This window comes from Dermochelys coriacea, chromosome 9 (genome assembly GCF_009764565.3).
Source record: "Dermochelys coriacea isolate rDerCor1 chromosome 9, rDerCor1.pri.v4, whole genome shotgun sequence".
Classification (NCBI taxonomy): Eukaryota; Metazoa; Chordata; order Testudines; family Dermochelyidae; genus Dermochelys; species Dermochelys coriacea.
The window spans coordinates 46,700,618-46,727,274 of NC_050076.1; positions in this window are offsets into that span (position 1 = coordinate 46,700,618).

Consider the following 26,657-nt stretch of genomic DNA (forward strand, 5'->3'; position numbering starts at 1 on the left):
AATACAGGTAGTATATTACCCATTCAATCCTTTCACAAATCAGTCCTCTGTGCCTCCCTGCTCTACGTCACAGACTAGCTCCATCACAGTTACTATCTAGAGGCCCACTACTCCAAGTACTTAGTACAGGACTTGCTGCTTACCACAGTGTACCCAGCACTGTACAACAACAAGCTTGTCTTCTGCTGACTCCAAAGCTTTAAATGACTACCTTTTTGTCTGTAGGCTTGGAAGGAATTGATTTTTATTGGTAAATGTTGATTTTACGGTATACACACAAACCCACAAAAATTCTTCATCAATAACAATTAAAATGTACAGATAGGCAAAGTAAGAAAAATGCTGCTTGAGAACTTATGAGAGTTTGATTTAAGCACACAGTAGAACCTCAGAGTTACGAACAACCTCCATTCCTGAGGTGTTTGTAACTCTGAAACGTTCATCGCTTTGAACAAAACATGATACTTTTTCTTTCAAAAGTTTACAACTGAACATTGACATAATACAGCTTTGAAACTTTACTATGCAGAGGAAAAATACTGCTTTTTTCAGTATTGTACATTTAACACAGTACTGTTCTGTGTCTGCTTTTTATTGTTTTGTCTCTGCTGCTGCCTGATCGCATACTTCGGGTTCCAATTGAGGTGTGTTTGACCGGTCAGTTTGTAGCTCTCAGGTTCTACTCTATGTACTCTGTATATTTTGATATGTGATATTGTTTTAACGACTATAAAGCTTTAACTTTTTTAATCTTAGAGTCTAATATCATTAAATAATTATTGCCTGATCCTCTCCCAGTTTCCTGCAACTGTAAACATTTAAATAGATAAAAATTTAAAAGATTAAAACCCATAGTTTTGTGCAATTGTGAAATGTAAATTGATAAAAATTGAAAAGATGCTTAAAAATAAGCATCAATATTATCAGTTGAAACTATAAAAAATAAAAGAAATCAAACTCTGCCAAGCCCATTTATTTGTAACAAGCAAGACAACTGAAAATAATATTTAAAACAGATTATAGGAAGGGATTCAAGTGTGCTACTGAAAGATATTACAAAATATAATGCATCTTGCTTTAGTCTGCCTGGGAAATGTATAAGGAATAAGATCTTGCTTCATTCTTACCCTAGGGTGAGCAAAATGAGATGACTAAACATTTTGGAAAGGAACACTGTTTGTACCATCTGATTATCAAATCCCTTTCCTCTACACCTTCATAAATAAATGTAAGCCAAACATCTCATTTTATTTTTGTTAATTTATAATCGGTTAATAATAGAACATGGTGCAAATGTTCCACTTCACTGAGTGACGGAAATATTCTAGCTGTAAGAGAAAAGGCTCAGTAGAAAAATTCAGCCCTAGTAAAACAGATATAATAGATTACATACAACACTTTTCTTGCAATGATTTCAATTTGTCACGTGAGTAAGAAGATTGTTTTATTTTATACAGTGTGTATTGCAACCTCTGTTTTGCATATTGAAGAGGTATTTTAAGACTGAGTGAAATTTATTTTAATTTGGTGGAACTCATAGACCTACTGAATTATTCATGTAATAAGTCATTTATTTATTAATCTAAAGTCTGACAGCTCTGAAATTAATATTTCAAATAAACTTTCCATTTAGATGCAACATGACTATTCTTAGTTTTATCCCAACTTCCAAGTGGTCAGGATAGAATGTGTGGGCTTCAAAACCAGTTTATTTCCTGTCTGGGGAGAGGAACAAGTTAACACAAACACAGGATACTTTATTTCTTGTCTAACTTGTTGACAAATGTGTGTTCATTATGCAGGGTTATTAGAGAGAAAAAGCTGAATAAAGGTTATAACTTGCAAATGGTCCTATACTTTGTCCTGACAAAAGAATACTGTATCTGTTTTAGCTTACTGGTTTAGAAATAACTTCTGCCTTTCAGACAATAGGTGAGACAATGTGGTCATGACAGCTTACATTCTGCTCTTATATATCTTTATGCATTCAGGTGAAATTCATTCCATGAACAAGACCAGCCTAAAGACCAAGTGTTGTGGCTTTTGCTCTTTACACAGGGAACCACATGGCCACAATGGCATCCAAATAATCAGGCTTACTAATTATATACTACACAACAGGTCTAGCTACACTGATGAAGTGAGCTGTAGCTCACGAAAGCTTATGCTCAAATAAATTTGTTAGTCTCTAAGGTGCCACAAGTACTCCTTTTCTTTTTGTGAATACAGACTAACATGGCTGCTACTCTGAAACATATCCACTGCTGTTTAGGCTATTCTTTGAGCAGTACACGCACTTAGGCAGATCTCATTGTGGTAATACAAATCTCCCCACTGAGTTCAATGCATTATTATATATGTATAACTCAAACCCAACCCAAGCCATAATTTAGTTGGGGGAAATCCTGAACTGTCTGTTTGAGATGTACCCATCACTTCCAGTCAGTAGCCTGGTGAATCAGGAGACATTTCAGCCCTGGTCTATGCCTTGTCCAAGTGGTTAAAAAAAGGCTGCTCTTACCCAGATACTCAGCTGGTGTAATTTGATGAAAATGCACTGATGTCCATGGAATTCCATTGATTTACAGCAGCTGAGGCTCTGGCCCCATCATTAACTAGAATGAGAGTCCTGTTCTGACTTTGAGCTCTAATTGCCCTCTAAAATATAGGACACACTGAGGCAGAATAATGCTTCTCTACCAGAAGATTTTTAACGTCTCCCAAAATAGAACTCCGAATAATACCTTTCACTAAAACTGTAGCCTTTGGAGCTTCCTTTTCAGTTTTTGCCAATGTAGTTAATTTCAGCTTGTTGCCTTTGGAAAACTAATCATGTGCCACTGCTGTGCTAAAAACAACTTCCCCACCTTTGCAGAGGAAACAAAGCAATGTGTTCCTTATATTGTTACAGAGTGAAAAGACTTCAGGCAAAATTGTCAAGTTTAATTTGTACCATGAAATAAATGGGCTGTTTATATATAGGGCTCCAACTCAGGAAAGCACATGAGCACATGCTTAAATCTACCCCTATTTAGGAAAACACTTATGCACATGCTTACCGTTAATCATGTGCTATAAATGCTTTCCTAAATAGGAATGTTTGCATCTTTGCTCTTTTCACAACTTTAAGAATATGAAGAAACCACAGGGACATGCCAGTGTTCTAAATAACCATATTTACTCACTATATATAAACCTATAAGGCCTAGCTACATATATACTTGTGCTCTTTTAGATTCTGCAGGCTTCCACACTGGAAGACAGGGATCCCACTACAGAGCTCACAAACTCACTTAACAAAGAAAAGGTGAAGGGGTGACTTGATCACAGTCTAAAAAGCACCTACAAAAGGAAGAAAAACCTGGAAACCAAGGACTCTTCAGTCTAGCAGGAAAAGATCTAACAAGATCCAATGGTTGGAAGTTGAACCTATACAAGCTGAGACTAGAAATAATGTGCAAATTTTTAACAGTGAAGGTAATTAGCCATAAGAACAATTCACAGTGAAATCCTTGCTGATCTGAAACACAAAAAAAGAAGCTTACAAGAAGTGGAACATTGGACAAATGACCAGGGAGGAGTATACAAATATTGCTCAGACATGCAGGAGTGAAATCAGGAAGGCCAAATCACACCTGGAGTTGCAGCTAGCCAGAGATGTGAAGAGTAACAAGAAGGGTTTCTTCAGGTATGTTAGCAACAAGAAGAAAGTAAAGGAAAGTGTGGGCCTCTTACAGAATGAAGGAGGCAACCTAGTGACAGATGATGTGGAAAAAGTTAATTACTCAATGCTTCTTTTGCCTCTGTCTTCACGAACAAGATCAGCTCCCAGACTCCTTCACAGGGTAGCACAGCATGGGGAGGAGGTGACCAGCCCTCTGTGGAGAAAGAAGTGGCTCAGGACTATTTAGAAAAGCTAGACTAGCACAAGTCCATGGGGCTGGATGTGCTGCATCCAAGGGTGCTAAAGGAGTTGGAGGATGTGACTGCAGAGCCATTGGCCATTATCTTTGAAAACTCATGGTGATTGGGAGAGGTCCCGGATGACTGGAAAAAGCCCATCTTTAAAAAAGGGAAGAAGGAGGATCCTGGGAACTACAGGCCAGCCAGCCTCACCTCAGTCCCTGGAAAAATCATGGAGCAGATCCTCAAGGAATCAATTCTGAAGCACGTAGAGGAGAGGAAAGTGATCAGGAACAGTCAGCATGGATTCACCAAGGGTAAGTCATGCCTGACTAACCTAATTGACATCTATGATGAGATAAGTGGCTCTGTGGATGAGGGGAAAGCAGTGGATGTGATATATCTTGACTTTAGCAAAGCTTTTGACATGGTCTCCCACAATATTCTTGCCAACAAGTTAAAGAAGTATGGGCTGGATGAATGGACTGTAAGGTGGATAGAAAACTGGCTAGATCGTCGGGCTCAACAGGTAGTGATAAATAGCTCTATGTCTAGTTGGCAGCCAGTATCAAGCGGAGTGCCCCAAAGGTCGGTCCTGGGGCCGGTTTTGTTCAATATCTTTATTAATGATCTGGAGGATGGCATGGACTGCACCCTCAGCAAGTTTGGAGACGACACTAAGCTGGGAGGAGTGGTAGATACGCTGGAGAGTAGGGATAGGATACAGAGGGACCTAGACAAATTAGAGGATTGGGCCAAAAGAAATCTGATGAGGTTCAACAAGGACAAGTGCAGAGTCCTGCACTTAGGATGGAAGAATCCTATGCTCTGCTACAGATGAGGGACCAAATGGCTAGGCAGCAGTTCTGCAGAAAAGGACCTAGTGGTTACAGTGGATGAGAAGCTGGATATGAGTCAACAGTGTGCCCTTGTTGCCAAGAAGGCTAATGGCATTTTGGGCTGTATAAGTAGGGGCATTGCGAGCAGATCGATGGATGTGATCATTCCCCTCTATTTGACATTGGTGATGCCTCATCTGGAGTACTGTGTCCAGTTTTGGGCCCCACACTACAAGAAGGATGTGGAAAAATTGGAAAGAGTCCACTGGAGGGCAACAAAAATGATTTGGGGGCTGGAGCACATGACTTATGAGGAAAGGCTGAGGGAACTGGGATTGTTTCGTTCGGAGGAGAGAAGAATGAGGGGGGGATTTGATAGGTGCTTTCAACTACCTGAAAGGGGGTTCCAAAGAGGATGGATCTAGACTACTCCTCATTCTGTCATCTACTACCACTGAGAACAATGGTCTCAAGTTGCAGTGTGGGAGTTTTAGGTTGGATGTTAGGAAAAACTTTTTCACTAGGAGGGTGGTGAAGCACTGGAATGGGTTACCTAAGGAGGTGATATGATCTAGTTGGGGATTGGTCCTGCTTTGAGCAGGAGGTTGGACTAGATGACTCCCTGAGGTCCCTTCCAACCCTGATATTCTATGATTCTATGAACCAAGGGTTGTGGTGGATTCTCTATCACTGGCAATTTTAAAATCAATATGAGATGTTTTTCTAATAGAAATTAATACAGGGAAGACCTGTGGCCTGCATTAAATAGGAGGACAAACTAGTTGATGACAGTAGTTCCTTCTTGCCTTACAATCTAGGACTCTACTGACTACAATATATTACCCAGTTCCTCTTCACTACAGAGCTGCTTTCCCGAATCAAGGCCTAAATGTAAAGAATATACCTGAGGAGAAATTATTAGTTATTTTAGGCATGCAATACTGCAAATGTGTTTCCATGCCTACCTTAAAGAGATTCTTTAATAATGCAAAGCTCAGCAACTAACTTCCCTCGTTTACTGTTTGTTGTGTTTACAAGCAGTTTGTGATCATCCAAAAGCAATTCACTGAAAATATTCCAAATTTCAAATGTGCAATGTGTTAGTTGCTTACACAAGTTACTTCATATGGTCTCTCTTTTATGTTGGATGACTTGCATAACTAACCAAAAGCAATGAGAATTTCAAATGCTATAGTCAAGTGTAAAATCTGTCATTTGAAAAACACTGTCAGTTTGGGTGCAATTCAAACCTGGATTTTTGGTTAAATTCACCAAGTGCAATGGACCAGCACAATGCCTATGCACCCCTTTGTTTCACTAAAACTCTACTTTGAGGTTAAGTTGGTTTTAAGCAGGGTGTAGGCCTTGCAAGGGCCTTCTGCACTGGGGAATTTACATCCTCAGGGTATGTCTTTGCTGCAGAATTAACTCAGGTGATCAGCACCCAGTATTCAGCACCTGGGTTAGCCTAGCCTGGCTATGATGCAGTAGGGAGCGGTGTTGACCTTGGAATGTGGCAGGGGAGTTTCACTGGGGATGGGATACCTGAGAGCCTGTAACCTGAGCCAGGAGGTAGATGGGGGAGGTAACACCTCTGCCTGTGAATTGGACAAAGGCTGCAGGAGAGAGCCTGCTGGAGGGTTTTTGGTTTCAATTTTGTGCTGGGTGGTGAAACACAGGGAACCCCAAGGCTTGGGTCTAAGCTCCCTGCCCCCTAGAAGGACTTGACTGAGGGGTCCTGGTTGTACCCACAAGCTCTGTTTTAGACTGTGTTCCTATTGTCCAATAAACCTTCTGTTTTACTGGCTGGCTGAGAGTTATGGTGAATCCCAGGAAGAGGGGTGCAGGGCCCGGACTTCCCCACACTCCATGACACTGGCATGAACAGCCACATGGTAAAACCCTACCCGAGTCATTGGGCCTTCACTGGTGCTGTGTTCACCAGTACGAGGCACCATGGTTCTTTGGGTTGTGGTAAGCAGAGCTGCTCTGATTCTTTCTCAGTCAATTGCTGGGCACCTCGGGAGAATTGTGGGAAGACAGAAGAGGACTATCAGCACTTGAATGATTTCTCCTGCATCCTCACTGCAAAGTGGGCAAGTTACCAGCCCAAGTGAAAGTGTCACTCAGACTCTAGTCTATATCTCAGCTGGGACAGCTAGCCCAGGTTTAAAGCACCACCAAATTCAGGTGGGAAGGTTGTGGGTAGATGGGAAGGGGAATAAAAGCAACACCAAAGAGCCTGAATTAACTCTAGAGTGAAGACAGACCCTTAGTGAATATTTGATCTTAAAATTGTCCTCTCACAGGTATTCAGTTTAATAAAGTTTGTTCATTAAATATTCATGGAAACTCAAATAAAGCATGAACACAGACAATGTGAATTCATTTCATGGTCATATCCATGCAGCCCTATTTCAGATATTGAGATTATTCACCATTGTTGGATCAAATTTGATGGTTCTCTCTGCTGGGAGACATAACCTTCAGAGGAACTATGGAAAGTTCAGTTTTTGTGATTGTGTCTCTCTTAAATGGTTTTATTTAGATTTGTTTCCATCTATTGTCTATCAAAATTCTCTAGGCACAGAACCATCTGTGCTGCTGTGAATGAGGCAAAGAGCTGAAATAAATGGGAGTAGAGGATGCTATTTGACTCACAAGAGATGCTAGCAGGACCAGGAACTTAAACTCTATAAGCAAATAAGCAATAGCATTTTGACTGCCTGGATTTCTAGGTTTCTCTACCCTCTTATTTCTTGAAAACATTCTCTGGAGTGTCTCGTTAATTTTTCTCTGTTTATTCATTAAGAAACCAGACTTACAGCCTTGAGATCTTTCAACATTATCTCATAGTCATGGACTTAGAACATCTAGCTGAGTGTCTGTAAGTAGACTTACTAAGCGCATTAAGTTTACACTCCTGCAAGATTATTAACTCAGTCCCTTTGGAATAGTTTGGAAGGACCTAATCGAAAATTCATTGAATACAATGGAAAGATTCCCATAGACCTCACTAGGTATTGGATTGGGCCTAAGGAGAGATTAGATATTTGTCCTTTGGGCCCACTAACTGGATTCACTAGTCCAGTTAGTACCTGTAGATATGATTGCTAAAGAGGGATGGGGAATGAAGGAATGCTCAATAACCAGGGGAAGAGCTCACCTCATTATTTCTGCTTTTATTTTGTCCTCCATTTACTTCTTTTCTTCTATCCATTTTCTCTGACTTTGTTCCAGAATTAGGGCTCAATTTTGGCTTTATCACAAGCCCTGACTATAGAGCAGCATGTAGCTGTGCTGCCTCAGGAACAGACTAGGAACCAGATTGGACTCAGAGCTGTGTCGGGTTGCCCCTTGCACCAAGGAGAGAAGATGTACCAGCTGCATACCTGGTGCAGGCTACTTCCCCAACTGGCTCAGCAGCCCTGGCTGGCGCAACAGGGAGGGTGGAGCCAAAGCTCTGCCCATTCCCAACCTGTGCCTGTCCTCTCCCTGTCTATCGCCACAGGAGGTGAAGTGGCAAAACCCTTCCCCATGCTAGTACCCATGACGTGGGTAACTAGTGCAGGGAAGTAAGTGAGCACCTCACATAAATTGCACATACAGGTGCATTGCGAGGTTTGGAATCTTGCCCTTAATTATTGTAACTATATAAATAGCTTGAAGGAAATTTTACTCTAAATTGTGACAGATTATATAGGCTTATGTTTGTATCCTCAAGCATATGCATCAAGATCTTAACATCTAAATAATCTGTGCCTAGAGTACACTGAAGCTGCTAGATGATCTAAATTTACTGTCTAGTTAAAGTACATCCCATCAACATGGAAGCAAACAAAAAATACACCATTATGTTGCATTTCTTCCCACAATGATTTAATCCTTTGGTTGCCATCAGTTTTTAATCTGTCACTGATTATAGTAAACAAGTAGAAAAAAAGATGAAAAATATCAAAAGAAAGGAAATATAAACAGGGAACAAATAGGAATGGGCCAGGGGGCTGGATGGGGCCCAAGAGATCTCAGCACTGTTGCTTACAATTGGAAAGGGATTACTGAACTAAAGAGAAGACGGTTATTAAGCAAGGTTCTGGTTATTAGTGTTTTTTGGCACATAAGGTTTAGGAACAAAATAAAGATGCATTTGAAAAGCCACAACTGCTACTTTTTTGCATCTCTGATAACTAACAAAGCATACCACCAATTTTGTTAAATAAATAAATCTCTTCTGCGTGAATGTTTTTATGTCAAGTCTTTTCAGGATATTATATAAATCCTTGAAATCAGAGATTTGTAATGGAAATGCAATCAGACTCTTAACTACAGCATTGTGACTGGGGCAGCTGGGAGGAAGAAATTCTATCTACTTTATATCCCTCTTGGAATGAAATAAACATCTCTCTGAGAACCTCAATGTGGAAAAGGCTATAAAAATAAATTCTGTGAATAGATTCCACGGGGAGGGTGTAGTGGGGTGAGCACCCGCTCCAGCCCTGAAGGGATTGGAAAAGCCCTGCAGAGGGCTGGGGCTGGGGAAGGGAGCAAAACCCCAGCTGATTGGGGAAAGTGGCAGCAGCTGGGGGCCATGCCCCAATCAGGGCCCAGCTGGCTGTATAAAGGCTTTGAGCTAGAAGTTCTAGTAGAGATGCTCTGTAGTCTAAAGAGAGAGGGACCTGGCTGTAAGGGCTGAGAAAGTACCTAGATTGGGAGCAGGGCTGGGGAAAGCCAAGGGAGCTGGGGAGCTTAGGCCTAGGAAAGCCCTAGGCTGCAGGCATGGGAATTGAAGGGGCAGCTGTGGGTATGTGGAGGCTGCAGGTCCAAACCCCCTTGCCTGTGATGAGTGGCTTATATTGCAGTCTGCCCCAGGCAGTGGGGGCTAGTTGGTGGCTGGCAGTAGCCTAAGACTGAGGTGAGGTGGGGATAGGGGGAGACCCAGAACTGTGGGGGTACTTCCAGGGGGCAGCACCCAAGACAAGGGCACCAGGGTTGGTGAGACACTGGCCTGAAGGAGGTGCTCTGGAGGCTGGATGCTAATTCCCTGAGATGACCAGCAGGAGGCTCTGCCAGGTGGGTCTGTGCCCCATGACAGGGCAAAGATGGAATTAAAATGGAGGGATTACAACATGAAAGACCTAAACTTCTGATAGCTATTACAAATATATATGGTGCCATGAGGCTTACTGCTATTTGTATTATAGGGTGTCTCCTTTTTGTTTCTTGCTCTAGGACATGCAACAACAAAGCTATGATGAGTGGTTTTATTCTGGATCATCTGTGAATGGGATACTATCAAACAAACATTCAAGGCACCATATAGATTTGGTATAAAGCAATAATGTAAGAATGAGAGATGTGTTGATGAATGGTGGTATGGTGCCCATTGCTGCCTCCCTTCTTAAGCTATTCTGGGGGAATGCCAGATGGCCTCTCCCAGCTATGAGGTTTTTGGAGATGGGGCACTGCTAGAGAGGTCTATTACTCCCACTCCAATGCTTAGGGACATACAGATGTGATAGGTGGCCTCCTACCTGTCTCTGCATTCACACACACAGGGCAGTAGGTACTAGCTGACTCCACTCCCCACTGCAGCAAACACTAGCTCTAACTAAGTTTTAGGGTCTAGGTAAGAACAGTACAGATGGGATGGGTTAGCTGGGACCAAGAAGGGAGGTTGGAGAAATTGAGGTTTTGGAGACTATTAGGGTAGCAGGAAGCTATGAGTAGCTGGAAGTTGGTTGGCAGAGCTGGTCAAGGAGGCATAGGGGAATCCTGGGATTGGACAAAGCTGGGCACTGGACGAGGGCAGAATGAAGAAATACTAGTAGTTGGGGCTCAGGATCACATGCAGCAAAGACAAAGTGGCAGCCAGTGCCTCCAGGTCAGTGAGCAAATCCAGCATCTGGGTACTTAGGATTGCATGAAGACAGGAGGGGTATCTACCCATTTGCTCCTCCAGCAGCAGGAGTGGGTGGAAAAGCATGGGGAGCTGCGTGGGTGGAAAAGAGATGGTGGTGGCATAGGGAACTTCTAGCTGTAAGGAAGGGAGCAATAAAGGGATGAGGCCTTAAAAGCTTCACTGGGGAGTCAAAAGCCAGTCAGGCATGTGCATTAAGTGATGGCAGGATCAGGGCCTCAGATAGGTACAGTGGCATATCAGACAGCCCTTGGAGACTCTTAAGGCATCTAGCCACCCTTAAGGGAATTTTCTCCACTTGCATCTGGAAATCTGACCCAGACTCCTTTTCAGTGGCAGACTCTGGCTAGCTTCACAGTCTTGTTGAAAATTATGTATAGGCTTGGATATTACATTTTATTACTCCTGTGTGCAGTTTGTGGCCCTTTTTATGGGATGTGGGTGACATGACATGTTTCTTTAATAAAAAAGAAATTTTGAAAAATGTTTGGAGATATTTGCAAGCACGGCAGCTCAGGCTCCCAGCTCAGTCTGTCACTAATACAGGTGTAGGGGTGAAAACTGATTATTTTTGTTAGAAACACATTGTTTAACTTCACCATCAGGTTCTGCACTCTAGAAGGGCCAATTGGAAGAACACTTCTTAATATCCATAAAATCATGCATTCATAGAAAAAAAATTTTATCAGAAAAGGATCATCTTTATTATAAACTAATTATAGACAAGTAAATAAATTGTGGTTTTTCCACAAGCCCTGTGTAAGGGAAGGTGTGTAGCTTCACTGAGCTGGGAAGGGACCTGTACCTCTAGGGGGCACAATTCACCTCTTGCCTTCCCTCTTGTTCTCAGGCACTATTATGATTACCCTGCTTACTCCTGTACACAAGATCAGGCAGCCCCAAAGAAGTGAAAGCTTTTTCCTCATGCTCCTGCAGGAATGCACAGTCCAAGGGACACCTTTCACAGGTGCCTCTTGCCGTCCCACTGCTTATTGGCATTTCTCATTTTAACTGTCCCAATATTCATTTTAACAGATTTAGCTCATGTTAAAGCCCTGTCCAGGACTCTTTCAGAGTGCCCAGGAACTAGTTGACCTATGAAACTAAAACCAGACAATCCTCTGAACTTGCATGGCTGCCCTCATGTCTTTTTGCCTGGTGAAGAATTTGGTGCAGTTCAGTTGTGTTCAGATTTGCAGATAATATCATAATGGGAGGGGTAGCGAACAATGTAGTACAAAATGACCTGGAGAGATTTGAACAATGGGAGCTAGCACACAAAAGCTGAGCTTTCCTGAAGAGCTTCTGGGGTTAGGTGCCCAACTCACCATGGAACTTTAATGTGATTCGGACACCTAACTACCTTAGGCGTTAATAATCCCAGCCAAAGTCTCCAACTCAGGAAAGCATCCCTCTTAGGTCAGCGCTTCGAGCAGTGCCAGGAATCAAGACCAGGGAATGAGGGGAAACTCACTACTAGTTCAATATAAACTTCCACAACTAGGGAGAAGAACTAAATAGCCCAGGTACTCTGTGGGGAGGGGATCTAATCAAACAACCCAAACCATTCCACTCCAGTTGCCACAGGGAAGGTGAGGGATCAGGGCACAAGGGGATCTCTGTCTTAATAAGTGGCCTCCAAGAAGAATATATTTAAAAGTGGAGGAAGATCCATAGGGAAACAGACTCATTAGTAACAAGCGAGAATAGTCTCTATAAATAAGAAATGGGCTCAAACTTATACTTTCTTATTCATTTAATTGTTTTTTTTAAAGATAAAATTGATGAATTGTCTTGCTTGCCCAAGATAAACTGTTTGGGATATGAATTTCATTAAATAAGTTAATTAAAAGCCCATATCATCAGAAAAGGTTGCACTTCTGGCTGCACTTGCACTTTATAAATAGTTGATGATTTGTTAAATGATGAAAATTATTTAAGATGCTTCTTTGCAGTGTTACGCTTTTATTTCCTTTAAGCAACCAGTTCAATACTGAAATTACAAACAGGGCACAGCAGTTAAAAGTGTATTTGCTACGCTGTTGTGTGAAAGCATTTCTGCAGCTGTTTACAAAGATGGAATTCATTCACCCACTCACAAAGGACCTGCTCTTGCAAACATTTAGGCATCAGCTTTAAGCATGTGAGAAGTCCCATTGAAATCAATAGCCCTACTCATGTGTTAAAGTTAAGCACATGGTTTGAGGAACAGGGTCAGAGAGCATAAAGGTTTTGCTGGAAAATAAACATGGTCTGGGGGTGATGGAGCCCCGCCACCTCAATCTCAAGGCAGCATATGGAGCAGCACTGCAGCCACTACTCCAAAGCTTATGTTGCAATAAGAACAGCCATATTGGGTCAGACCAAAGGTCCATCCAGCCCAGTATCCTGTCTAATGACAGTGGCCAATGCCAGGTGCCCCAGAGGGAGTGAACCTAACAGGTAATGATCAAGTGATCTCTCTTCTGTCATCCATCTCCACCCTCTGACAAACCGAGGCTAGGGACACCATTCCTTACCCCTCCTGGCTAATAGCCATTAATGGACATAACCTCCATGAATTTATCCAGTTCTCTTTTAAGCCCTGTTATAGTCCTATAGCCTTTACAACCTTCTTAGGCAAGGAATTCCGAGGTTGACTGTGCGCTGAGTGAAGAACTTCCTTTTATTTGTGTTAAACCTGCTACTCATTTATTTCATTTTGTGGCCTCTAGTTCTTATATTATGGGAACAAATAAATAACTTTTTCTTATTCACTTTCTCCACACCACTCATGATTTTATATACCTCTATCATATCCCCCCCTTAGTCTCCCCTTTTCCAAGCTGAAAAGTCCTAGCCTCTTTAATCTCTCCTCATATGGGACCCGTTCCACACTCCTCTTCTGAACCTTTTCTAATGCCCATATATTTTTTTTGAGATGAGGGGACCACATCTGTACACAGTATTCAAGATGTGGGCATACCATGGATTTATATAAGGGCAATAAGATATTCTCCGTCTTATTCTCTATCCCTTTTTTTTAATGATTCCTCACATCCCGTTTGCTTTTTTGATTACTGCTGCACACTTAGTGGACGTCTTCAGAGAACTATCCACGATGACTCCAAGATCTTTTTCCTGATTAGTTGTTGCTAAATTAGCCCCCGTCATATTGTATGTATAGTTGGGGTTATTTTTTTCCAATGTGCATTACTTTACATTTATCCGCATTACTTTACATTTGCCATTTTGTTGCCCAATCACTTAGTTTTGAGAGATCTTTTGATGTTCTTCACAGTCTGCTTTGGTCTTGACTATCTTGAGCAGTTTAGTATAATCTGCAAACTTTGTCACCTTGCTGTTTACCCCTTTCTCCAGATCATTTCTGAATAAGTTGAATAGGATTCCTCCTAGGACTGACCCTTGAGGAACACCACTAGTTACCCCTCTCCATTCTGAAAATTTACCTTTTATTCCTACCCCTTGTTCCCTGTCTTTTAACCAGTTCTCAGTCCATGAAAGGATCTTCCCTTTTATCCCATGACAACTTAATTTACGTAAGAGCCTTTGAGGGACCTTGTCAAAGGCTTTCTGGAAATCTAAGTACACTATGTCCACTGGACCCCCCTTGTCCACATGTTTACCCCCTCAAAGAAATCTAATAGATTAGTAAGACATGATCTCCCTTTATAGAAACCATGTTGACTTTTGCGCAACAATTTGTTCTGTCTGACAATTTTATTATTTACTATTGTTTCAACTAATTTGCCCGGTACTGATGTTAGACTTACCAGCCTGTAATTGCCAGAATCACTTCTAGAGCCCTTCTTAAATATTGGCATTAATTAGCTATCTTCCAGTCATTGGGTACAATAGCTGATTTTAAAGGAGAGGTTACAAACCATAGTTCTGCAATTTCACATTTGAGTTCTTTCAGAACTCTTGGTCTGGGCCATCTGGTCCCAGTGCCTTGTTAAGTTTCTCAATTAATTCCAAAACCACCTTGATTTATACTTCAGTCTGTGACAATTCCTCAGATTTGTCACCTACAAAAGATGGATCAGGTTTGGGAATCTCCCTGACATCCTTAGCCATGAAGACTGAAGCAAGGAATTCATTTAGTTTCTCCGCAATTACTTTATCATTGCTTTTTGTATCTCAATCGTCCAGGGGCCCCACTGGCTGTTTGGCAGGCTTCCTGCTTCTGATATACTTAAAAACATTTTGTTATTACCTTTTGAGTTTTTGGCAAGCTGTTATTCAAACTCCTTTTCGGCTTTATTAATTTTTACATTAATTTGGCAGTTTATGCTCCTTTCTATTTACCTAACTGTTGTATCAACCAAGCAAGGTACTAACAAGCTTCAATGGGAAGTAGAAACTTCTTTGCCAAGCTGTTCCTGCACCCTCTGTAGCTTTCTCCCAGCCTCTCAACTCCTCCCCCCTCCTTCCTGTTTCTTGTCTTTTCAGACTCTCAACAGCCAGTGCTCCCAATTCTAATAATTACAAGCAACAACTAAACACCACACTCACTAGGATTTGACTTCATCTTTTTTAAAAGATGCCTTTTTATCTCTCACTGCTTCTTTTACATGGTTGTTAAGCCATGGTGGCTCTTTTTTTAATTTGGGGCATACATTTAAGTTGAGCCTCTATTATGGTGTCTTTGAAAAGTGTCCATGCAGCTTGCAGGGATTTCACTCTAGTCACTGTACCTTTTAATTTCTGTTTAACTAACCTCCTCACTTTTGCATAGTTCTCCTTTTTGAAATTAAATGCCACAGTATTGGGCTGTCAAGGTGTTCTTCCCACCACAGGAATGTTAAATGTTATATTATGGTCACTATTTCCAAGTGGTCCTGTTATAATTACCTCTTGGACCAGATCCTGTGCTCCACTCAGGACTAGATTGAGAGTTCTCTCCCCTTGTGGGTTCCAGTACCAACTGCTCCAAGAAGCAGTCATTTAAAGTATCGAGAGATTTTTGTCTCTGCATTTTCATCCTGAGGTGATGTACCCAGTCAATATGGAGATAATTGAAATGCCCCACTATTGAGTTCTTTATTTTGATAGCCTCTGTACTCTCCCTTAGCATTTCATTGTCAGGACTACAATCCATGTACAGTTGTACCCACAGGTGATTCTTTCCCCAGTCTGTCTGCAGAGTATCCAGATACTAAGCAATTAAGAATCAGGGGGTAGCTGTGTTAGTCTGGATCCATAAAAGCGGCAGAGAGTCCTGTGGCACCTTATAGACTAACTGACATATTGGAGCATAAGCTTTCGTGGGTGAATACATCCGACAAAGCGGGTACTATGTCTCACCGTCTGCAATTTATACCCATGCTAGCCCAGGGGCAGTATCTGTACCCTACACACCACTGTAAATGCAAAGATCACCTGTACTTGTGTGTATTCATCCCAGCTCATATACAAGCAGTGGAGAGGTCAGTTTCTTTATCCCCTACCCTATGAAGTCAAACCATGGCAATTCTCCTATATTAGAAGCCATCGGCTGCCTCTTCTGTGGACACAGATCCTTTTGTCACAGACTTTAATGGGAGAAGGATCGCACTTTTAATGGGTAGATTTCGCTCATTAACATTGATGGTCAAATTCTGGATTAAAGTTGGTTGGGAAATGTATTGTATTTTTCAGTAAAAGTTGAAAAGAGAAGTTGTTTTTTTTTTTTATCAAAAGTTTGTGGAATTTTGGGGGGAGGGGCTGTCAAAAACCCCCAAAACTTAATCCTTGTTGTTTTTTCATCAAAAGTTTTTCCTGGAACTTTTTGGGGCTTTGACAACCACAAGCACTGGGGATTTTTGACAGCCATCCATGTTGAATTACTAGACAGTTTATTTGGACATGTAGAAAAAACTATTAATAAAGTTGAGTGACAATTCTTCCCTGGAGTTTCTAATATTTGAGATAGCATGTGCAAGAAGAAGGGAAGGGAAACAAAGATTTTGTTTAAGGGATGCTGATCATTCAGAGCAGTGTCACTGTCAACAGTTGAATAGCACCCTGCTTGACATTAAAATTACTGTATCTACCAACAGGAACTGACTCAGAGCTAGCAGGAGCAATATGTTGCCCCTAAGGTTTCAACAAATGTGGATCAGATACCTGTGGACACTTGTGTAGGTGTGAATTTTAGTTTCCTGCTGTGAAATTGCCTTCCTCCTCCCATGAGCCACGTTCTGATGCCAGGACAGAAATTAAAAGAAATAGGGGTAAAGAAAACTTCAAGGAGAAAGAGGAGGCCAAAAAAGTTATTTAATTTAGTGAGTATGGCTAATAACAATTCTAAATTCCATCACTGTAAAGCTGCCCTATTCCCACTTCCTCCAGTCACAGGAGGATTAGCTATCATAGGGACATGGCAAGGGGGGAAAAAGGGCAATTCCAATCCATCATTGTAGCCCATTGGCAACCTGCACAAATTAGAGCAGCCTTTGGGATTCTCTAATCTGGCATATTGCTTGTAATAATAGGTGGTCAAGAGTTCTCCTTCAGCTCAGGTTGTATAGGCCTGTGACTTTTTTTTTTTTTTTTTTTGAGCTGAACTAGGTGAAGAGTCCTAGTCCCTTGTGCACAGAATGTGTGGTGGTCTGCAGCAGATTTATAGGCTGGCTCCCAAACAGTAATGCTCTTAAAAATAGATGGAGATGGACTTCTTTACAGACTGGTTTCCAGCTCCAGGGAACTTAGATGCTCAGGGTGAACCTGGCCCAATAGAGAAGAAACTATGTAATACATTGGCTCAGAGTGCATGAATGAGCAGGGCTGCCTTCTAATTGCTAGCTTACAGAAAGGCTAACAAATGCAAATTTAAGATAAATAAGTTCTCCTATAGCTCAAATGGATCATCCTTTAGCCCAGAAGGGTCAATCTTCAGGTCCCAACTCTGTGTGTAATTCATGATTATCTGCCTGTAGCACGTCAACTCTTTTGTACCTCGTACCCCAAGCTAACTAATTTTAAAATGCATTGGCATGCATAAATAAGTACTGTTTTTGTAAACACACTTATTTTGGGTATCCAATAACTGTTTGCATGAGCAGATTTTGCAAACACAAGTTAGGCTCCTATGTTTGACAATGTCTGGGCTCACCTATGCCTAGCTGCTTGTGTTGAAGGTACACACCCACAACTGGTCAATTCAGTCAAGAGTTTAGGAATACTCTTGGATTGTTTGATGCTTAGCTCTCAGAGCGTGTTACTTGCAGATGCTGGTATCCTCTCCAATTGGCGAGAAGATGCTGTTCCATCCTGGTGGATGATGACCTAGCCTCAGTTATTCACAACTTCATCATCTGTCAGCTGGACTACAGCAATGTAATATACCTGGGCATGAAGCCTTCAGCACTTAAGAAACATCAACTAGTACAGCACAACTAGCACATCTTCTCAACGACCACAGGCTACCATGAGCACATCAAAGCATCCTCTGTTATCTACAATGGTTTTCCAATACTGAATCAAAATCAAGGCACTCAACTCCATGACTAGGCCAATGATATCTAATGATCTGGATGATGGGATGGATTGCACCCTCAGCAAGTTCGCAGATGACACTAAGCTGATGGGAGAGGTAGGGGCCAGAGTGACCTAGACAAATTGGAGGATTGGGCCAAAAGAAATCTGATGAGGTTCAACAAGGACGAGTGCAGAGTCCTGCACTTAGGATGGAAGAATCCCATGTATTGCTACAGACTGGGGACCAATTGGCTAAGAGGAAGTTCTGCAGAAAAGGACCTGGGGATTATAGTGGATGAGAGGCTGGATATGAGTCAAGAGTGTGCCCTTGTTGCCAAGAAGGCTAACTGCATATTAGGCTGCATTAATAGGAGCACTGTCAGCAGATCGAGGGAAGTGATTATTCATGTTTTGGGCCCCCCACTACAGAAAGGATGTGGACAAATGGGACAGTGTCCAGTGGAGGGCAACAAAAATTATCAAGGGGCTGGAGCACATGACTTACAAAGAGAGGCTGAGTGAACTGGGGGTATTTAGTCTGCAGAAGAGAAGATTGAGGGGGTATTTGATAGCAGCCTTCAACTACCCAAAGGGGGTTCCAAAAAAGGATGGAGCTAGACTGGTCTTGGTGGTGACAGATGACAGAACAAGGAGCAATGGTCTCAAATTGCAGTAGGGGAGGTCTAGGTTGGATATTAGGAAACTCCATTTAACTAGGAGAATGGAGAAGCACTGGAATGGGTTATCTAGGGAGGTGGTAAAATCTCCATCCTTAGAGGTTTTTTGGCATTGCTTGACAAAGCCTTGGCTGGGATGAGTTAGTTGGGGTTGGTCCTGCTTTGAGCAGTGGGTTGGACTCTGACCTCCTGAGGTCTCTTCTAACCCAAATCTTCTATGATCTAAAAGATGCCATGACGCTTGGGGATGAAGATCAGGTTAATGACTTCACTCTTGTGGCACAATGGAACTCTTGACAATAAGGGTAAAGCTCATCTGTGCAGGAGACAGAATTTTCTTGGGGGCCAGTGTCAAGCAGTAGAATGAACTGCCCCAGGAACTAAGGGTGATCACAAACCTCACTACCTTCCACTCCAAGTGCCAGGAGCACTTCTTTGACCTGGCTTTCTCTAACATAGCCACGTGTGTCTACATTAAACCTGCTCCCAAACTAAGACACTTTGCTGCACACACTTCTCCCCCTAGGGGGAGGATCAGAAAACAAACTAACTGTCAGAAGTTAGTCACATCACTTAATGCACTAGTGGAAGACTCGCATGCTTCAGTGATGAGCATGGTTTAGAAACATGTATAGAATAGAACAGATTGCAGGGAGAAATCTCTGGGTATAACTGAGTAGAATCTAACATTTAAAGTGTAGTTCTACTTTGAAAAGGGACTCTAAAAATGACAATATGGTGTTCCATGTTTACTATTCTTCAATTATTTCCAGATCAAGTGTGTTCAGTTTAAAATGTATTTTAGACCAGCCCAGGCTGAGCCATAGGTTGTGTTTCATCCCCCCCCCCCATCTCATACATCTATGATAAAAGGTTCTGCAGGCTAAACTAAGCACTCAGTTGCACTTCTGCAAACCTGCGGTTTCCAGTGGCCTTGCCCAGGGTAATTGACTGGAACTTAGCAGTTGTGATTGCAAATGTGCAAGATGGGATAGAATCCAACTCCTTTGCCTTAGCTGTATTGTCTGTGCAGTACTCAGAGGCATAGAGACCAGTAAAAGCTTCACCACAAAGGTCAGCAGACCTGTTTGATTACAGGGAGCAAATCCACTGAATATTAAAGTGTCATTTTCACATGTAACTTGCATAAAGTGCAACATTTCATAGTGTCGAGTTAGTTCATTTGAATTCCTTTTGTCTTTGGATAAATATTACTTTTTTATGCCAAAATACCACTTTTAGGGAAGCTTTCTTCCAAGCTTTGGAGAACTATTTATGCTCAGCAATGAACTTGAACCCTAGAGTCATTAATATTTATTTTCTACAGCTCTTGCATGCATAGGATGCACCAATTTAACTTTCAATTTTATTTTTCATACATTTCTCCCATTCTGACTAGTGAGCAAGGGTACAGCTCATGGCTGAGGCATGTTGACAGAAGGCTCAGTTCACTGCAGGCCAGGAGACTGCTCCCAATCTTTGAAGAAATTAACCTAAACAAGTACATTTTGAAAAGCACACCAGTAGTTCAGTGCAGCCATCAGTCAGCTCAGTGTATATATACTGATTCTAAGACAATAGGCTTTGGGTAAAGTTATGGCACAAGAAGCAATTGCCTTATCTAGCCTGAAACTTGATGAGAGGGGAAACTTGCAAAATGTTTTCTTTCCTTTTGCTCGAGTTAAACCTTTACTATTTACAGTCAAATTCTTCACTGCTTCAGGATTTAAGCACACCAGCATCACAACCAGTCAAGCCGTCTCATACTTTCTCTGGCATTCAAGTGGGAGCCCTGTACATCAGTTTATTTTCCTAACATGGGTAAATCCTAACCTCAAGCTGACCAACAGTTACTTCTGAATGCCAAGCAAACAGCTTCAGTAGGAAAGCTGCTCACAATCCACTGTGTCAACTGAATTGGTAAGCAGCCAGCCATGCCAACGCCTGCTCAATCTATAGAAGACAAGTTCTGTTCCGTATTTCAGTCTCTATGGCTCTTGCCTTCTGCTACTGCTTTCACTTGAGACCACTTCAAGAGTATCTAGCAAGACGCTAATTAGAACATTTCTCCATCAAACCAAAGCATGAATCTCTTAAAAATGAACACCTGACAAGTGGATAAACTTGTTCAGAATACATTTCTGGTGCAGTTAGGTCTTGATTTTCAGATGCGCTGAGCACCTGCTGAAGCAAATGAGTTGCAGATGCTTGGCCGTTCTAAAAACCAGGCCCCGAAATGTTGTTAGGAATACAATGAGAAATTGGTCTGTTGGAGAAATACCATTTGTTTAGTTCACTTTTTTTTTGTTTACCAAACCAAAATATTTGATAAAACTATGATGCATGTAAAAGAAGAGTGAAAATATTTTGTCCATTTAGAACAAAAGTCTACTGAGAAGTTTACATTTATAAAAGTTTTCTGCCTGTATTATCTCTGATAGTGCCTTGCCTGCCCTCTGCTTACAAAAGGAAAATTACTGCTGTCATTAGATGTGGTCATAGCAATTGTCGGCAAAGGTTGCTTTTTTCCCCTCCATGATTATCACTGAAGTTAACATTTGTACTTTGACTCCCACCTCAACTTTCGTTATACAAAATGAACAGGCAATCTCCCAAAGACGACCTGGGGGGGAAAAAGAAAACCCTTCACCTATAAGAAGTGAAAAATAGTCTATGAAAAGAAAGAATTGACAGCTTGATTCCCTATAACACCAAAGCTGTGGAGCGGAATGCAGACACATTCCCCTTGCAGAGCAGGAGGCAACGAATGCCAGATGGAAGCTAAATAATTGGCATCAACATCAAAAGCAGCTCTGTTGGTTTCAGAATGCCTTTTTCTGAATCCAGTGACAACAGTTCTCGCCTTGAGGAAGCGGACTGTCACACCTCTAACTCTGCTACAAATGCTTTATAATAACAGCAGGTCTGCCACTGCCATTTTCAGTGGAAAATATTGCAATTATTACAGACAGTCATAATGCTAGGCCTTTAAAATAAGTAGTGCTTAAGTACACTCTGGAGCGCTCCCAGCAAAAATAAGGGGCTGTCCAACATTTTCAGCCATCGACATCTTTATCAAAAGTACTGGAAGTTCTTTGGGGCCAAAGGTGAGATGGGTGAGAGGAAAGGTGAAAATGCTGTATAATTTCGGCATCAAACATGAGAATAAGCCTACCAATTGGTCACATTTTACCATACTTATGAGTACTCGTTTGATGAGCATATTTAAGATGAGCCTTTGTCTTATGAAACTGGAAATACTGACTTGCATCTTAGGTTACTTTAAACCACTTCATAAAACTGCATTTACTTAGGCCTGGAATTGATCTAAGATATGCAACTTCAGTTACGAGAATAGTGTAGCATATCTTAGAATCGCTTACTTCGTGTCCTTGCGGCACAGGATCAACAGCCACCGCTTCCCTGTCGACTCCGCTTCCACCTCTTGCCATGGTGGAGTTCTGGAGTCGACCACAGAGTGATCAGGGATCGATTTTATAATGTCTACACTAGACGCAATAAATTGATCCTGGATAGATTGATCACTACCGCAAATCTGGCTGGTAGTGTAGACGTGGCCTTACTGTTTAGAGCTGTTCAACATTTTCTGAAGCTGGCAGTTTTGATTAAACTTGATCAATGTTTTGAACTGCAACTTTCAATGGCAGTAATCACAAATCACAGAACTATAGACATATAGGAGTGGAAGGCAACTGCATTCACTGGGAACTACGTAACAACTAAACCATTCCTGACTGGTGTTTGTCTAACCTGTTCTTAAAAACCTCCAATGATGGAGGTCCCACAACCTCCATAGGCAATTTGTTCCAGTTCTTAACTACCTTGACAGTTAGGAAGTTTTTCCTAATGTCCAACCTAAACCACGCTTGTTGCAATTTAAGTCCATTGCTTCTTGTCTTATTCTCAGAGGTTAACAAGAACAAATTTTCACCCTCCTCCTTGTAACAACCTTTTATGGACTTGAAAATTGTCATGTCCACACTCACTTTTCTCTTCTCCAGACTAAATAAACCCAATTTTTTTAAGATCTTCCCTCATAGGTCACATTTTCTAGACCTTTAATCATTTTTGTTGCTCTTCTTTGGACTTTCTCCAATTTGTCCAGCTTTCCTGAAATGTGGTAACCAGAACAGGACGCAATACTCCAGCTAAAGCCCTATCTGCACAGAGTAGAGCAGAAGAATTACTTCTCGTGTGTTGCTTACAACACTCCTGGTAATACATCCCAGAACAATGTTCACCTTTTTTGAAAAGTATTACACTGTTGACTCGCATTTAGCTTGTGGTCCGCTATAATCCACAGATCCCTTTCCACAGTACTTCTTCCTAGGCAGTTATTTCCTATTTTTCATTCCATTCTTTTGACCTGCTACAGAACTAGTCAACAAACAGACACAATGTTTTCATGAAAACTTTTGCAAAAACTATGTACTGTTTTTCAAGCAGTTCTATTTGCCAGTGAAGAGATGCATTTGGATAAATGAGGGCAGAATTGAGCACTATATAATTATGGCTGCTAAAGTGTGGTATTAGCAGCCACAGGTGGTTTGTTTTCTAGCACATAACTACAATCAGACACACTGTGTAAAGATATGAGGGCATAAAAAAATTACAATGGAAGCATTTGGTTGGGAAAATGTAAGGTGGTTTGGAAGTGGGAATACTGACCAAGGGGCTGTTGCGTCAGATATTTCAGATTACCTTCAAACTTAATATATAGAACCTGGTCCAATCCCAGTGAAGTAAATTAAAGGACTTCAGTGAGCTCTGTCCTGGGCCCAGAGTTACAAAGGCTTCTCTGAGCTGTTCATATGCTACCCTCGGGGGAGAGAGGAGTTGTCAGTTTTATTTCAATTCTCTCTCTCTCTCTCTCTCTCCCCGGGTTCTTTCAACCTATTGTGTGACATGGCTCTGCATACAAGCCATTTGCTGTTGCTATGTAATGTAAATGGCTCCTACCAAATTCAAAGATACATCCATGGAGAGATTTTTGTTCATCACTTAAGTTAGATACTCCTCACCAGGTCGTTCCTTTTATCCAGGTAAGAGTTTCACTGGCCCAGGAACTGAGGAATATAGCCATAAATCTGCCTTCTGAGGACACCCTCAAAAGCCCTACTGTAAGAGGTGTTTGCAGGGCAGGGCCCTATCATGCAGGCTGTGGAGATACAGGGCAACCCTGTAGCCAATAAACAGCTGTGGACAGGCTGTCCCAACTTAGGGCATTTCTATACTGCAATCCTGGGATGTGACTGCAGCTCCCAAAACTAACACTAAATCTAGCTCACTCTGATACCAGAGCAGTGAAACTCAGCGCACATGCTTCAGTGTGGGCTGTCTGAGCCTGCCCGGAATGCTGGGTAGTTACTCACAGGATTAACCTGTATAGAAATATTTGTTGCTGCTGCAGCTTGACTCCTCCAGTACCCAAGCTAGCTAGACTAAAGCTAGCTCAGATATTAGGGTTGCCTTGCCAACCCTCCAGGATTGTCCTGGAGTCTCCAGGAATTAGATGTCCTGCGATGAAACCTCCAGGAATACATCCAACCAAAATTGGCAATCCAATATAGATACATCAGCCTGAGCTGCAGTCACATCCCATGACTTCACTATAGACATTGTGATGGGTTCAGTCACAGAGACCCCCTTGGGACTGTCATCTGACGTGATGGAATTACCTCTGATCCCTTTTTCCCTGCCAGCTTGGGACTCCAGAACTCTGCCTTGTTGATCCAGACACACTAGACTGCTGCATCACAGACCTAGGTCTGGTCTACACGTCCAAAGCTGCAGACTTTAACCAAAAACTGCTTAGCAGGTCACCTATCTCCAGCACTCAGACACCCAGCTCCCAATGGGATCCAAACCCCAAATAAATCAGTTTTCCTCTGTATAAAGCTTATACAGGGTAAATTCATAAATTGTCCATCCTCTATAACACTGAGGGAGAGTTATGCACAGCTGTTTGCTCTCCCGATATTAATCACTTACTCTGGGTTTATTAATAAACAAAAATGATTTTATTAAGTATAAAAATAGGATTTAAGTGGTTTCAAGTAATAACAGACAGAACAAAGTACGTTACCAAACAAAATAAAGCAAAAACACGCAAGGCTAAGCCGAATACATTAAGAAACTGTTAACATCTCTGAGGATGAGATGTACAAATAAGCTTCTTTCACAGACTAGACTTCTTCCTAGTCTGGGCCCAATCCTTTGCCCTGGTACAGTCCTTGTTAGTAGACATCTTAGGTGGTAACTATGGGTTTTCTCATGACTGGCCGCCCCTTTATTCTGTTCCACCCTCTTTTATAGCTTTGGCACATGGCAGGAATCTTTTGTTTCTCTAGTCCCCACCCCTCCTTCTAAATGGAAAAGTACCAGATTTAAGATGGATTCCAGTACCAGGTAACATGGTTACATGTCCTGTGAGACCCCAGCCTCCATTCTTCCTGGGCTGGCCCACACATACCCAGGAAGGTTTGCAAGTATATGGATCATTTACAACCAATTGTCTGAGTTAATGGGAGGCCATCAAGCTTCCAAACCATCATTAATTGCATAATTACAATAGGAACTCAGACTTATACTTCATATTCCTAGTTTCATATACAAGAATGATACATTCATACAAATAGAATGAACACACTCAGTAGATTATAAGCTTTGTAATGATACCTTACAAGAGACTTTTTGCACAAAGCATATTCCAGTTACATCATATTCACACTCATAAGCATAAAGAAAAGGAGTACTTGTGGCACTTAGAGACTAACAAATTTATTTGAGCATAAGCTTTCGTGAGCTACAGCTCACTTCATCGGATGCATTTGGTGGAAAATACAGAGGGGAGATTGATATACACACACAAAGAACATGAAACAATGGGTTTTATCATACACACTGTAAGGAGAGTGATCACTTAAGATAAGCCATCACCAGCAGCGGGTGGCGGGGGGGAGGAGGAAAACCTTTCATGGTGACAACCAAGGTAGGCTATTTCCAGCAGTTAACAAGAATATCTGAGGAACAGTGGGGGGTGGGGTGGGGGGGAGAAATAACATGGGGAAATAGTTTTACTTTGTGTAATGACTCATCCATTCATTAGTCTCTAAGGTGCCACAAATACTCCTTTGCTTTTTGCGAATACAGACTAACACAGCTGCTACTCTGAAACTCATAAGAATATTTCCATAAAATTATGGAGTGCAACATCACAGACATACTCTTAGACAGGCTCTCAGGGCAGTCTAAATTATGCTGGGAACAGCAGAGTGCAAAGGTGGCTTGAAGTCACTTTACCAACCGCTCCCTGCCTCCCACCTTCTCTGAAATTCTGTGCTATGGCTTCTTAGAGGCACAGCCCTGAATCTCACCCTTAATTCTCTGGGACATTCAATACTGAGAGCCTGGGAATATACAGCGTGGTAAAAGAGCAACTGCTTTGAACTGTCCCCAGCTTGTTGTTCCATAATTTTAAGCAGAATGAATTTTACTTTCATTGCTTTTCTAAATGACAAAGCACTAGGCTTTTTCTCTCCATGTTTCCATTTGTACTTGAAGCAGGCATCTTCCTGTTTGGGACCAGAGAGACTGGTGATTTCAGAATACCAGGAGAAATGCTTTGTCATGTACTGAAGTTACTTGGTGTTATCATATTGCTCTTGCAGTATGGCCTCTGTACAGAAGATTAAATGATTTATTACACTTGCAAAAGTGGTCCAGCACAAAGTTTATTCTATATATTCACTAGTGAATTAAAACAAAGGTGCTTAGCAACAGAAGGTGATATGGCAACCCATATAAAAGAGCCAATAACTACATGCAAACTTTGGCAGT